We start from the raw sequence: 14830 nt of genomic DNA, 5'->3' as shown, positions 1-14830 counted from the left end.
CTGCCCTACAGTTAAGGCACTGAGTACATAATAAATGACTTAGTGATTCTTATTGGATAAGAGCCTGGAGATCATTTTCTTTAAGCCAAATTATTACAAATTATGTCAAGTAGGAGGTAGAGAGGAAAGCAATATAACTTTGCTTAGAACAGGTTAATTATTATTTCGGCACCAGGAAGGAGATCGAGGAGCAAGCATTAGACTGGAAGTTTTCTTTTGCTGAATTGACTAAAGAGTATTTTTTTTAATGTTAGCTGATTCCTAATTTATCTAGTCATTTCTTTATTGTTGTTTCCGATGTTTGTGTGCTCTACCATAGTATATCCTCTGGTATTCCTATTCATTTTATTTTTTGTTGAAGTACAATTGACACACAATGTTTGCCTTAGTTTCATGTGTTCACTCTAGTTGTTTCACAAGGGTATACATTATACTAAGTTTGCCACAAGTGTGGGTACCATCTGAGAAGTGACAAAATTTTATCTTCTTTCTAGGAGGAAAGAAGAAATTGGATACTTTCTTCAGTTTTCCAAAATTTCAGTGGTAGAAAGTAATTATATATATATTATATTATAATCTTATATATATATATATGCATATATATAATGCTTTATCATCTGACATATTTTTCTAAGTCTGGCTTTTAAATTTTTTAAGCCAAAATTTATTTGAAGTGGTTGTTAAGTGTCTTGATGAGTTTTTCTGGCTTGGAGTCTACTGTTAGTCCCAAATAAAACCAAATACCTACTCAGATCTTTTTAACGGTTTACCAAGATTAAATACTCTCAAACTGTAACATTTTTGTGGGTTTGACATTCTAAATTCTGCTTTCAACCCTAGAAGGTCTTTAATCTGGGGAAGAAGGGAGAAAGAAGTTTCTGGCTGTATGTGACCATTAGGGGAAGTCAGAATAGATATATTTTAGCCATGTTCTTTTTAAATATCCAGCTTTCCCAACCCAAGTAGTCAATTCTGGTCCTGTATAACTTTGGGCCAAATGGGTTAGCATTCAACATTTTAAATAATTTATAGAAGTGGAATATAACTGCACATCTGAATCCTTTATTATGAAAATTTTGTTTTTGTTTTTGGAAAAAACGCAGATCAATTAAATATTTTATTGGAGAACCTTTATGAATATCAATTATTTTCATTTTATGTTTTTGCTGATAGGATTTCTGGTTCTGGATCCTATTTCTCTAATGAAACAATTTTCCACCTGAAACTTTCTTTCCTTCATTCTTTACTTGTTAGTTCTATTAAAGTCCATACCTCTATAATAAAGTTTAACCTTTAATTTAAAAAAATCACTTTGCTTGTGTGTAAAAGCCAAAGCATTGTAGTATAGATATCAAATTTAAGTAGAGTGAAACAGTTTTTAAATGCAGTAGTCCCCCTCTATATGCTGGAGATATGTTCCAAGACCCCCAGTTGATGCCTGAACTATGGATAGTGCTGAATCCTATATATACTGTTTTTTCTTATACATCCATATTTATGACAAAATTGGATTTGTAAATTAGTTAGGGTGAGAGAGTAACAACAATAGTTCATGATAAGATAGAACAATTATAACAATTTACTGTAATAAAAGTTATGTGAATGTGGTCTCCTAAGTACCTGATTATCCTGTACTAACCCTTCTTTTTGTGAGGATGTGGGATGATAAAAATGCCTATATGGTGAGGTACAGTGAGGTGAATGGTGTAGGCATTGTGACTTAACATTAAGCTGAGGTGTGTCATTAGAAGTCATCTGTTTTTAGGGCGCAGTCGACTTTGAGTAACTGAAACCTCAAAGAGTGAAACCAAAGATTAGGAGGTCTATTGTACAAAGCAAAAGAGAAGGGGAGAAAATATAGTCCTGAAATGCAGAAGATCTGACCTTTGTCCCAATTCTGCCATCAATCATTAGTCTCCCTTTGTTTTCTCATATAAAAAGCTAGGATATTGAAATAAAGTATCTATAAGGTTTTGTTTATTTCTACAATTCAATAAATCTCCTAAGTATTAGAGAATAGGGTATATTCTATTAATATACCCTTATTTTTCTTTAAATCTTTACAGGGCAGATAGCACACCAATGTTTTCATGACATCGTAGGATACCCTACAGTTTACAAACTTACATATCACATGTTATTAGATTATTATTTATTATCTTTCTAGGCATATCTTCTGGCAGACCTAACTGTAAGGACTAGAACAAATTGTTTCATGAGAAATGCTTCCTTTGAACAAAGAGGAAGATTTGTACTTCTAAAATATTTGTAAAATATATGGCCTATTAAATCTAAAATCTAAGCACACTTAATATTATTAAAAGTGTTCAGCTATTCATGAAATTAAAAGGAAGTTACACCTTGCGGTTTAGAAAGAAATGTATAAATTTTGCAAAAATCATACCATTAACACCATACTTTTTCATTAGCTTCGTATCAAAATACAAATTTATCCAGGACCTCCTTGAGGCAACATCTGTTCCATATTTACTTTACCATTAAAGGTCCTTTCAGGTTTCTTAAAACCGACTTCTAAAGATCAACTTGATTTCATAGAACTAATTTCCAACACTGTAAAACAAGGCTTCTTTTGTTGAATTTAAAGTCTATAGTACTTAGATTATGGAAGTGTGTTTTTAATGAAAAATTTCATAGGAGGTATTTGAATCATTATTAATTTCAGAATATACCAACAGGGACTCTCTTAGCATTTCCCCCTTCATTTCTACACGAAAGTTATTATAATGGTTTTATTACTTCTCTAATGCTTTATTATTTTTCCCCTATTTCTGAGTTTCACTCTAACATATTTCTCACCTCCAACCCTCTGAGGTGATTAGACTTCATAATTGCTCTCTGGGGCATCTTTATTTTATCTTTAACTACTCTTGCAAGAAACACACACACACACACACACACACTCATCCATAAATACAAACACACAGGTGTCATTCCATCACTTCACAATCCTTTCATTTTGTTAATATTACTCTATTTCTTCCATTTGTTTATTCAGTAAACATTTATCAAGCACCTTATATTGGGCACATAAATATAGTGAAAATAAATATTACATGCTTTTCCTTTAAGCAAAGTGCAGTCTAATGGCTAAGACAGATGTATACTAAGTATTACAACGAATCAGGATTAGGTGCTAGAAGTGAGGTTAAGTGCAGAGTGCAGATGTAAATCAGCACTGGAAGGATAGCTAGGAAAACACTTTTTTAATAGAAAATAAGAGTGAAGGCAGGGAGCTTTTGCTACCACATATAGAGCTGGGACCAAGGATTTTCTTTATCCTCAAGGGAAGTCAGTTTATTCTCCTACAGTGCGTGCACCCATACACAGGTGATTATTAGAGCCTTCTAGCTGTACAACTCATTCATTCTCATTCCTCAGATTCAAACCATTTATTCCCATTCCTCAGAAAGAAAAAAAAAACAAAACAAAAACCTCCCTTAACTTTGGGAGTCTTGCTATCTGGTTACCACCTTCCAGAGTCCTCCTTGCTGCTGTTCACCAGTACCCTTGTCACACTTCCACACTTATCAGGGACCTTAGCACTCTGGCCACTTTCTTTCTTGCCTCCATTTTCCCAACCAATTTCAAAGTCAATGTAGACAAACTCTGCATGGTTCCCCCAACTCTTCAATTCCAGGGAGGAGTACTGCGGAGCCCTCCCACCTGAATCGGTCAGCTCTGTCCTGTTTCTTGTTCTGGATTCTTAAACTCTTGGCAATTCCTTCCTTAGCTTCAGATTTCTCGGTCCCTTATTTTCACCCCTCTAGTAATTTGACTACATCAAGACCACCGACACTTGACTCTCCACTTTCTTTCTATCCTTCCAGCCTTTCTTCTTTTCTTGACTTGTGTCTGCCTAAACCCCAAAGACTTCTTAATTCTTCCCTTGAGCCCATGTGTGCCTCTCGCAGCACCTGCTGAGGAAAACCCAAAGCTAAGCTTTCTCTTTCTCGGCCTCACAGAAATCACTTTAAACTTCTACCAGCCAGTTTTCTCAATGCCCTGACTTGCTATTTCATTTATTAGTTTCAACAAATGACTGAAATTCAAATTCATAAGTAAACAGTGACCATCAGACCAGCACTGCTTTGACTTCTTGGTGTCCTTCAGCCAACATCTTCATGTATCATTAGCTGTCCCCTTCCATTTCTGTGGGAAGAGACATACCCACCTCTGGCCAAAGCTGTTCCCTCTGCCGTCAGCTGGGTCTCATTTCTGCCTATATCCTCAGGCACCTTCATCAATCACCTTCTCTCTTCCTGTAGCCTCTCATTTTTAGTATATTAACATAGTCCAGTTTCTCTCAGGTAAAGAACCAAACCCCTTTCTGATTATGGTTCCTGCTCTACCCTATTTCTCCCCCTTCTCCTTTCACACCTAAGTGTCCACCAAAAAAGAGCGACATGCACTCTTAACTTCCACTTCCTCACCTCTCCTTTATCAGTTTTTATTTTAAAATATTTTATATGTATAAAATGATATGTATGTATAAGATATGAAGGATAATTAAAATGTATCCACAGCTCAGCTTAGGAAATACCATATTACTGATGCCTTTAAAATTAGCTTGCATTTCCCTTTTCAATCCATCCTATACCACTACAATCATAAATTTTTGCTGTTTTTCATTTGTTTCTCTATGATTTACATATATCTCCATAATGTATGATTGATTTTATATGTTTGGATTTTATATAAAATCTACAATACTTCCTGTTAGTATTTCTCTATGAGTTGCCTTGTTTGCTATTTATTTTTCCACATTACTTTTGTGCACTTCATCTATTTTGATAAACAGAGCAGCTGTGGTTCATAATGTGTTATATCATGGGAATTTACTGTAAAGAGATGTTATTTCCAGTTGTAGCTATTATTACATTGAACCACATGAAATTATAGTTTTTGTAGTTTAAAAAATTTTGATTTTCAGTATTTGTTGTGGTTTATCCTACACAAAAAGTTCTGCTGCAAACATTCTTGTACATGTCTTCCTAGGCCATGCGTGAGAGTTTTTCTAGGCCAGGGTAAATGTGGAATTCATATCTCCAGCTGCATAAGCATCTTTATATTTACTACATAATGTCAAATTATTTTTCAGATTTATTTTCCAGTTAGTATCAGTACCATCAGTGCCTAAATTGCCCTATTGTTTCACATTCTTAACATCACATGGTATAACAGGAAAATATTGCAAATCTATTAGGTATAAAATTATAGTTCATTGTTTTAAAAAAGTTTTTATGAAGACTTAAAAAATATTCTATTTACTTAGAGAGAGAGAGCATGCATGGGACAGAGAGGGGTAGAGGGGAAAGCAGGTTCCCAACTCCGGGCTGGATCCAGGACCTGAGAGGTTCATCACTGAGCCAAAGGTGGGTACTTAACCGACTGAAACACCCACGTGCCCCTAGACTTTACTTTTTTTTTTTTTTTTTTTTTTAGACTTTACTTTTTGACAGCAGTTTTAGGTTCACAACAAACTGAGAGGAAGGTATAGAGATTTTCCATATACTCCATATCTCCACACTTGGATACCCTCCCCCATTATTAACACTGTCCCTCAGAGTGGTACATTTGTTGTAAGTAGTGAACCTACATTGACACACCATAGTCACTCAAAGTCTATAGTTTATATTTTGTTTCGCTCTTGGTGTTTTATATGCTGTGGGTCCTGGCAAATGCATAATGACATGTATCCATCATTATGAAACACATGCAAAGTGTTTTCACTGTCCTGAAAACCCCACTGTTCTCTACCTATTTGTCCCTTCTTTTTCCAGCCCCTGGCAAGCACTGATCTTTTTACTGTCTCCATAGTTTTGCCTTTTCCAGAATGTCATATAGTTGGGATCCTACACCTTTTCAGATTGGTGTTTTTTATTTAGTAATATGCAGTTAAGGCTCCTCCATTTTTTTATGGCTCAATAGATCATTTCTTTTTAGTGTTAATATTCTACTGTCTGGATGTACCTCAGTTTGTCCATTTACCCACTGAAGGACACTTTGGTTGCTTTCAAGTTTGGGCAATTATGAATAAAGCTGCTATAAACACCTGCCTGCAGGTTTTTGTTTGGAAATAAGCTTTCAGCTTATTTGGATAAATACCAAGGAGTGTGATTGCTGGGATGTACAGTAGAAATATGTTTAGTTTTCTAGGAAACTGCCAAAATACCTTCCAAAGTGGCTGTACCATTTTGCATTACAATGAGCAATGGATGAGAATTTCTGCACATTCTTGCCAGCATTCGGGTTTTCAGTGTTCCAGACTTTGGCCATCCTCATTGGTGCGTGGTGGTGGTATCTCATTGTTTTCCTCCGCATTTCCCTGATGGCATATGACGTGAAGCATCTTTTTATATGCTTATTTGATCTCTGTATATCTTCTTTGGTGAGAAGTCTATTAAAACCTTTGGCCAGGGCACCTGGCTGGCTCAGTGATTGAGCGACTCCCTTTGGCCCAGGTGGTGATCCCGGGGTCCTGGGATTCAGTCTTCCATTAGGCTTCCTGCGGGGAGCCTGCTTCTCCCTCTGCCTGTGTCTCTGCCTCTTTCTCTGTATCTCTTCTGAATAAATAAATAAAATCTTTAAAAAAACACCTTTGGCCCATTTTAAGTGGGGTTGTTTATTTTCTTATTATGATTAGGTCTCAGAGTTTTCATGTCTTATGTCTCTGGACGGTAAAATTCACAATGTGTCTGTTTTTTTCTCCCACACTTAAGTGATACAGGATGACTACAGAAGACTGGACTTGGAATTTACCACCCTCCCCCCCCCCCCCAGGTCCCTTGGGTTCTGATACAATCTCAGCAGGTTAGGCTTTGGTTAACTAATTTCTCCTGAGGTTAGGCCTTGTTAAGAAGCACACAGATGAACTGGTTTATTTTTATTTTTATTTTTATTTATTTATTTTTTTGAACTGGTTTATTTTTAAATGGTTCCTTTTCTCCTCCCTGCTGCCAGAGCACGATTTTTCTCTGATATTTATTGTAGGAACCAGGTCGAGCACTGAGAAGTAAGTGTTATAGTATTTTGGCCCTCCCCATGACTGGGTTTCTTGGAGTTTTTAACTCAGAGTTGTCTACCCTAAATCTCTAGCAACTCATCAGTTATAGCTCAGGCTTTACTACCCTGTCCCTGGTTCCCATGGTGGTTTCCACTAGTGAATCTCTACTATCATAAGTAGCTACACCTTTTATTTTCCTACTTCTTCCATCTTGGGTGCAATAGTCTCCCTCGTCCTCTTTTACTGATCCAAGAAAGACTGTTGATTTTCCATTCTTATCAGTTTTTTATCTGTTATTAGGATTGAGTGGCATTGTTCAAGCTTTATATGGGCAGAATTGGCTTTACTTGTTCTGGTTTTTTGTTTTCCTGATCTGTAATGAGGTTGCATACTTTTCACATTTGAATTGGCTGTATATTAATAGTCCCATTTTTCTACTTAAAAATTGTTTAGTAAGGATTATCTATAAGCTTTGGATGCTAAATTGTTTTCAGTGATGTAGTTTACAAAATATCTTTCCAGTTGTGGCATATTTTTTCTTCAATTTTTAGGGTGTCTTTTGATGAACACCATAGCGTTCTTGATGTTAATGGAGTCCAACTGACCAATCATTTTCTGTAGCTTTTGTTGTTATTGTTAAAGAAATCCTTTCCTGCTCCACAGTCAGGAAGATATATTTCTGTTTTGCTATGTAACAATTTTTAAGTTTGGACTTCAGCAATTTTTAAATCCACTTAGAACTGACTTTTGAATATGATATGAAGTAGGAATCCACTTTTAGAAGACATAGATACCAATTTTCAGGGCACTACCTATTGAGTAGTTCATCTTTTCTGACACATCTCAATGTTGAATCTGTTCTGTATCATGTTTTCTTACAAGCTTTGGTTTAATACAGGGGCTGCTCTTCACTTCTACTGGTCTATTTGTCTATTTCTGCACCAAAGAAGACATGATATACATTAGGGTAAGTCTCTACACTTCATTTGTATCTTCTTGACTCTAACCCTTCTACTTAAATTTCAAATCAGTCTTTTAAATTTCAAGGAAAATCCAGTTTAGAATTTGAAAGAAATTTCATGGACACTATATTAATTTTGGGATAACTAACATTTAAAATACTCGGTCTTGTTATTTATGAATATGTATATTTCTCAACTTGGGTATTTCAAAATACATTTTAAAAAATATAGATGTCTCCGTAAAAGGATTGACCATCTTTTGTTAATTTCTAATTACCTATGTTTGATTCTACAAATTGTGTTTTCTGTTTAACTTTTGTGTATTGATTTTAAGTAGTCACTGAACTAAGTAAGCTCTTATTAATTTTGATGATTTGTAGCTTTCTTTTGAGAAGGTAATCATGTCTTGTGCAAATGACATTTTTTCTATTCTTTTCTATTCTTACATATTTTATTTAATTTTCTTATTTTCATGTGATTTTTGTCTCATTTCAATGTTGAGAATGGTAAAAGTGGGCATCTTTCTTTTATTCCTCTCTTGAAAGAGAATGATTTTTCCATTTTACCAATGAGTATGATATTTCCTACGAAAAGTTTGTAGATACTCTTTGTCTTGAGTTTCTTTGAACTTCAAGCTTGCTGAGAATTTCTAATATGAATGAATATTGTGTCTATCTTATTTGCAAATAAGTAAGTTGATTTTATGAGTTTTTACTGTTTCATTGTTCATTTATATTAATAATTTAAAAATGTTAACTAGACTCTTTTTTTGATAAAGCCAACTTAGTAAGTTGTATTTGTGTTTTATTTATTTTTTAAAGGTTTTATTTATTTATTCATGAGAGACACAAAGAGAGAGAGGAACAGACACAGGCAGAGAGAGAAGCGGGCTCCATGCCGGGAGCCCGACGTGGGACTCGATCCGAGGTCTCCAGGATCACACCCTGGGCTGAAGGCGGCGCTAAATCGCTGAGCCACCCGGGCTGCCCATATTTGTGTTTTAATATATTGCTGGATTTAGTTTCCCAATATTTTAAAGGATTTTTGTATCTATATTTATAATAGAGACTGAACCTATAATTTTTCTTTTGAAACTTTCCTTATTGGGTTTTGGAATCAAGATTATAATAATCTCATAAAACAAGTAAAAAGGTGTGTCATTTTTTTTATTTTCTGGAAGAGGTTATTTGATACTGGAATTATTTGCTCCTTGACTAACTAGTAGAATTTGTTGCCACACTGTAGACATGGGCTTTTTTTGTGAAAAGACAACAGTTTTAATTTTTTTCAATGCTTATAAAATTCCACAGATCTTCTAGTTCGTTCATAAATTCATTTATGTAAGAGATAATTTTCCAGAAATGGACCAATTTCATATAAGTAATCAAATTTAGTATTGTCTACAACATTTTATGATCATTCTAGCTTTTATTTCTTCTGAAGCTTTGCTAATATTGTTTGTATCCCCCTTTTTTCTTGATCAATTTTGTCTGAAATATCTGTATATGTTTTTATAATATCAGATTTGTTTTTGTTGTTCTCCTTATTATATCTTTATTTTCTACTTAATTTCTGGTTCTATATCACCTCCTACTTTCTGGGTTTATTTTGTCAATATTCTTCTAAATTGAGATGGCTGCTTGATTTTCTAATATAAAAGCCTTATTACATAAGGCTATAAATTTCTCACTATAAAGTATTTTATCTGTATCCTACATGTTTTGATAGAATTTTTCATGATTATAAAATCTTCTAATATTTATCTGATTTTTGTTATTTAGAAGTGTTTCTAAAATATTTTTATAATCTTTTTATCAATGGCTTCAAACTTAATTTTATTGTAGTTATAGAATGTTATTTATAGTAAATGTTTCATATTTGTTAAAATTAGTTTTAAAGCTATTTCATAGTTTCTTTCCATAGGCAAGTGTCATGAGTGCTTGAAAATAATGTATTGTCTCTAATTGTTTTGTATTTTATTCTACATAATACAATTAGTTAAAGCCTGTTTGTATTCCCAGAGTCTTTTACAACTTACTGATTTTTTACAGGAGGGAGATGCTATTTGATCTATCAATTGCTAAGTAATATGCCTCAAAATCACCACTATAATTTATCAATCCTTCTCTGCTAATTTTTATTGTAAGCATTATGAATTGTGAAATCTGGTGCATGGGATTTCTTTATCATTAGGTAATGACCCTCTGAGAGTTTTTATCTTAAGATCTATTTTATCTGCTATTAATATAGGCATATTAACTTTTATTTACTCTTTCACTGGAAAATGTATATTTTAGATGTATTTCCACTCTCTTATTTTATGGTTTCTATTTATGTTTGACACAGTTTAAAATTAATCTGTGCCTTTCTGTACTTCATACAAGGACATTAGCATGTTTTAACTCTGATCGTGCTCTTTCTGACTTACTTGCTATTTTAGTTCTGTTTTGGTTATTTTTTCCCCAAACTCTCCTGATGAAAACACCCAAACTTGTGTCATGCCCTTTCATAATTCTCTCCCCTTGAGTGTAGGTAGAGCTTGACTTGCTTCTAACCGATAGAATATTGCAAGAGTAGTGGGATGTCACTCCCTTGATTAGATTACATTATATGGCAAAGGTTATGGGATAACATATCAGTTATTGTGTTACACAGACTGAAGGGATTTTCTTTAATAACTTGAAGAACTTAGTTGCCACATTGTGAGAGGGCCTATGAAATGGGATGGCCTCCAGGTAACAACCAGTAAAAGGTCTCAGTCCTTAGTTGTAGAGCCTTAAGAAAAATAATTCTGCTAATAATGTGAAGGAACTTGAAGTGGATCCTCCATATGAGAACATAGCCTATTTGTGCCTTGATTGAACCCTGTGAGACCCCAGGTCAGATAACCCAACCAAACTATGCCCACCCTCATGGTCCTTAGAAACTCAGGGATGAGCCTTGTTTGTTGTTTTAAGTCAGTAAATTTGTGGTACTTTGTTACACAGCAACAGAAAACTTTTATGCTCTAAATTTACACTTTGTTATTGTCTTACAACATTAATATTTGTTTAATTTCACTCACATTTATCACTTTATTTGTTAATCTTCTCTTGAACTCAGTTTTTCTAAAATTTTTTCTTACTCTTGAAATATGTAGTATGTATTTCAGAATCTCTTAATTTTGTTTTCTTGAAATGATGTTATAATGTACAATTCTAGGTACATCGCTATATATATATATATATATATATATATATATATATATATATATATTTAACTTTTGACATGGTATCACAGTTTCTGGTCTCCATTGATTAGAATTCAGTTATCATTCCAGTTGTTTTTTTTTTTTGGGGGGGGGGGTAATGTGTTTTTCTCTCTGGATTTTTTATTTTTTAAAAAGACTTTATTTATTCATGAGAGACATACAGAGAGAGGCAGAGAGATAGGCAGATGGAGAACCAGGCTCCCTGTGGGGAGCCTGATGTGGAACTCAGTCCCAGTACCCTGGGCTCACAACCTGAGCCAAAGGCAGATGTCCAACCACTGAGCCACTCAGGCATCCCTTTCTCTGGATTTTTAAAAAATATCTTTTCATTTATATTCTGCAGTTTGGTTAAGACTGAGATGATTTTGTTTCAAATTATCTTTTCTGTTTCTTTACTATTTCTTTTTAGAATTCTGATTCGACTTATGTTACATCTTAACATTTTATCCTTCAACTGTTTTTATGTTGCTTCTCTGCCCTCTCTTGGGGCCAGGTGCTTCAGATCCATATTCCAGCTTACTTATTCTCTCCTCTGTCATGTCTGAGGCTAAAGCACACCTACTGAATTCTTATTTTAACTATTGTATCTTCATTTATATATGTACAAGTTATTTTCTATTTTTATTTCAACTGCCCAGTTATCTTTATAGTCACTTCTTCCTTATTTATATATATTGTATATATCTATATTTATATCTATATGTTTACTTTAAGCACACTGATCTTCTGAATGTACAGTTGGAATATCTGAAATATCTGAACTGTTGCTATATTTGATGTTTGTTTTTGATGACATTTACTCCTTCATTGTTTCCTTTTTTGTTTTGTACATTTAAATTCTGAGATGATTTAAGGGCTTTGTATGAGGAAATTCTTCGAGGCTTGGTTTGAAGGTTGATTCATCTAGAGAAAATTATTTCTCCTGATGGGCACTTGGGGAAGCTTCAAGCCTGGGACTGCTGAGTCTTTCAGACTGTGCAGGCAGCGAGATGTGGAACCCTGACCTGTATGAGGATTAGCTCTGGCTTATGAATTCTCAAAGGACATTTTGTTTATTTCTTTATTCGAGGCATATTTTATTTTGTCTGCTTTTTCTTTTTTTTCTAAATCACACTTTTACTGGAGATTCAGTTCTTTATAGGTCTTACAACTGGAATCCAACTCTCCCACCAGTGCAGACCTGAGTTTGTCAAGGTCAAAACCAAAGCTCTAAGTTACTGGCACTAACAGATGATTTCATTGCTTACAACTCTTTGAGTTGGTTTTTCCCACAACTTTTGGCCTCTGATGACTGCTAGTTTCTCATACTCCCTCCAACTCAAACATTTAGGAGCTTTGCAGCAGGATCGTTTTTCAGGATATTTACTCTGCCAATATTGTTGGAAAAGGAAGTCTCTGTCTACTCTTCACCTTCCTGTAACCAGGGTTTGCCCTTAGCATTTTGTAGAATCTACCCTTGCTCGGGTCACCAGTGACATCATAATTCCTAAATAAAGTAAATTCCTATCAGGTTTTTTCTCACCTTGTAGCCTTTGAAACTATTGTCCACTTTCTCCATTAATCATTTTTCTTCCTTATATTATCAGAAGCTCCTTCTTATTACATAGGCATATACACACAGACATGCAGACACACAAACACACACTAACTCAGCATTTGCCATTATCAACCCATAGGATTTTCTTTTCTTTTTCTTTAGAGTTTTTTTTTTTTATGATAGTCATAGAGAGAGACAGAGAGAGAGAGAGAGAGAGAGAGACAGGCAGAGGGAGAAGCAGGCTCCATGCACCGGGAGCCCGATGTGGGATTCGATCCCGGGTCTCCAGGATCGCGCCCTGGGCCAAAGGCAGGCGCTAAACCGCTGTGCCACCCAGGGATCCCGGATTTTCTTTTCCATACTGCTTGCTATCCTAATAAAGTCTACCAAGAAATATTACCAAAGCAGGGAAAATTTCCCAATCCTTTTTCTGTCCAGTGGGTATTGGACATATATCTCAACATCTCTATTTCTTATTATTTTTTAAAGAACCATGTGTCTCTCAAGACTGCTCTGTTATTATTCTAAAAATGCACCAGCCCATCTTAGAATTTGCCTCTTGCTTAAAATCCTATTACTTGCTGATTTTATTGTACTTCTGCTTCACAGTTGATTGATTTGTTTCAAATTACTCGTGGATAAATGGCTATCTGCCATTTTTTATGGCAACTTTCCAATTCTATAGAAGCTATAAATGTCAACTTGAATAAAACTGCTATTGGAATAACTAGGCTAGAAGGTTCTAGAGTTATAAATGACTTCACCACTAGAAGACCAAAAGTTGAGGTCTACTTTTTAGCCACATCACTGAGACAAGATGCAGGCTCATCGGTGACTATAGAGCAATAACTAGTAAAGAGGATAGCTTTGTGTCAATCTGAACATCCCTATGAGACTTGCCCCTCCACATTTTGTAGTAAAATTTCCTTTTAATTAGAATTTTATAGACAATTAAAAAAGAAGAATTTTATAGATAATGTTTAAATGATACTTGTTTGGAAATGTTACCTTTATTTCCACAAACACAGAGAAAGACTGTCAGTGAACATCAGAATAAGTACTAGGATCTGTACTTACTGCCTTAGCCTTTGGCAAGAACCTGGTGTGAGGCCTGTGCTGAGGAAAGCCCCCTCTGCACCAGAAGCAGATATACTGTTTCCCCTTCCTCTCCAACTCCTTGCATCCAGGCTCCTTCACTGGTTCCTGTCCTCTAAATATTACTCTTCTCCAGTAGGTGTTCAGTAATGATCTCTCTTCATACCATCTGATCACCTTATGAGGAGATCTTGACATTAATTACCAGATTTGCCCTGGTGGACTCCTACAGGTGTATTATTAACTTCGATACTCATCTGAGTTTAAGGTACAATTTCAAATTGTTCTAGGTTATGTCCTTTAAAAAGCACCTAATATTCAACATGACTGAAAGTGAACTCTCTCCCTACCTGTTAGCTGTCCATTCTCTTTACACCAGCACTTAGTAAAATCTCTTACTAGCTAACTTCTTTCAAACTGCTCCATAACATTAAGGAAAGCCTAAAAATGGCCAAGACTTAACTAATCCTGTGTCATTAGTTGTAATTTCCCACACAACTTCAATATTTTCTGACATGAGAGATGTTTCCTTCACATCTGAGTAAAGAAGTTAAAAATGTTTGTATTTTCTAAATTCCTCTTTACCCTGAGGTTTTACTCTCAATTCTGAGTTTAGAGCAAAGCTCCTCACAATGGAATATTGCTAAATGCCTTATTATAAAGAAACATTAATGTATATATAAAAAGAAATTATCTCACTAGAATTGCTACATTTGAGAAAAAAGATCTGATGATAAAGATGAAAGTCATTATTAAATCTATAACTAATGTAGACAGAGGCAACAAGAAATAGGACCCCAAACTATGGGCTTCCCAGAACCTAGAAACCGACATCTCTCTTACTTCCTATTTGAGGTAAAAGAAAGCAAAGGGATGTCAGTCTTTAGGTTGTCATGGTCAAAAGATAAATATGAGTTGTTGTTATTTTTAAATCAATAAAGAAATTTCCATCACTATTTTGG

General features: G+C 34.8%; 1 long non-coding RNA gene across 1 annotated transcript in view; it reads right to left on the bottom strand.

Moving 5' to 3' along the window:
* Positions 1-14027, bottom strand: part of LOC118350599 (uncharacterized) — a 182000-nt gene extending 167973 nt beyond the window's left edge. Inside the window, exon 1 of the long non-coding RNA XR_004804677.2 lies at positions 13851-14027. This is a non-coding gene — a long non-coding RNA (uncharacterized LOC118350599). The remainder of the gene's footprint in view (positions 1-13850) is intronic.
* Between the last annotated feature and the right edge of the window lie 803 nt (positions 14028-14830).

The sequence above is a fragment of the Canis lupus genome, chromosome 14, assembly GCF_003254725.2.
Source record: "Canis lupus dingo isolate Sandy chromosome 14, ASM325472v2, whole genome shotgun sequence".
Taxonomy (NCBI): domain Eukaryota; kingdom Metazoa; phylum Chordata; class Mammalia; order Carnivora; family Canidae; genus Canis; species Canis lupus.
Note: the sequence above shows the minus strand (reverse complement) of the source record. Positions and strands in the feature narration are given on the sequence as shown.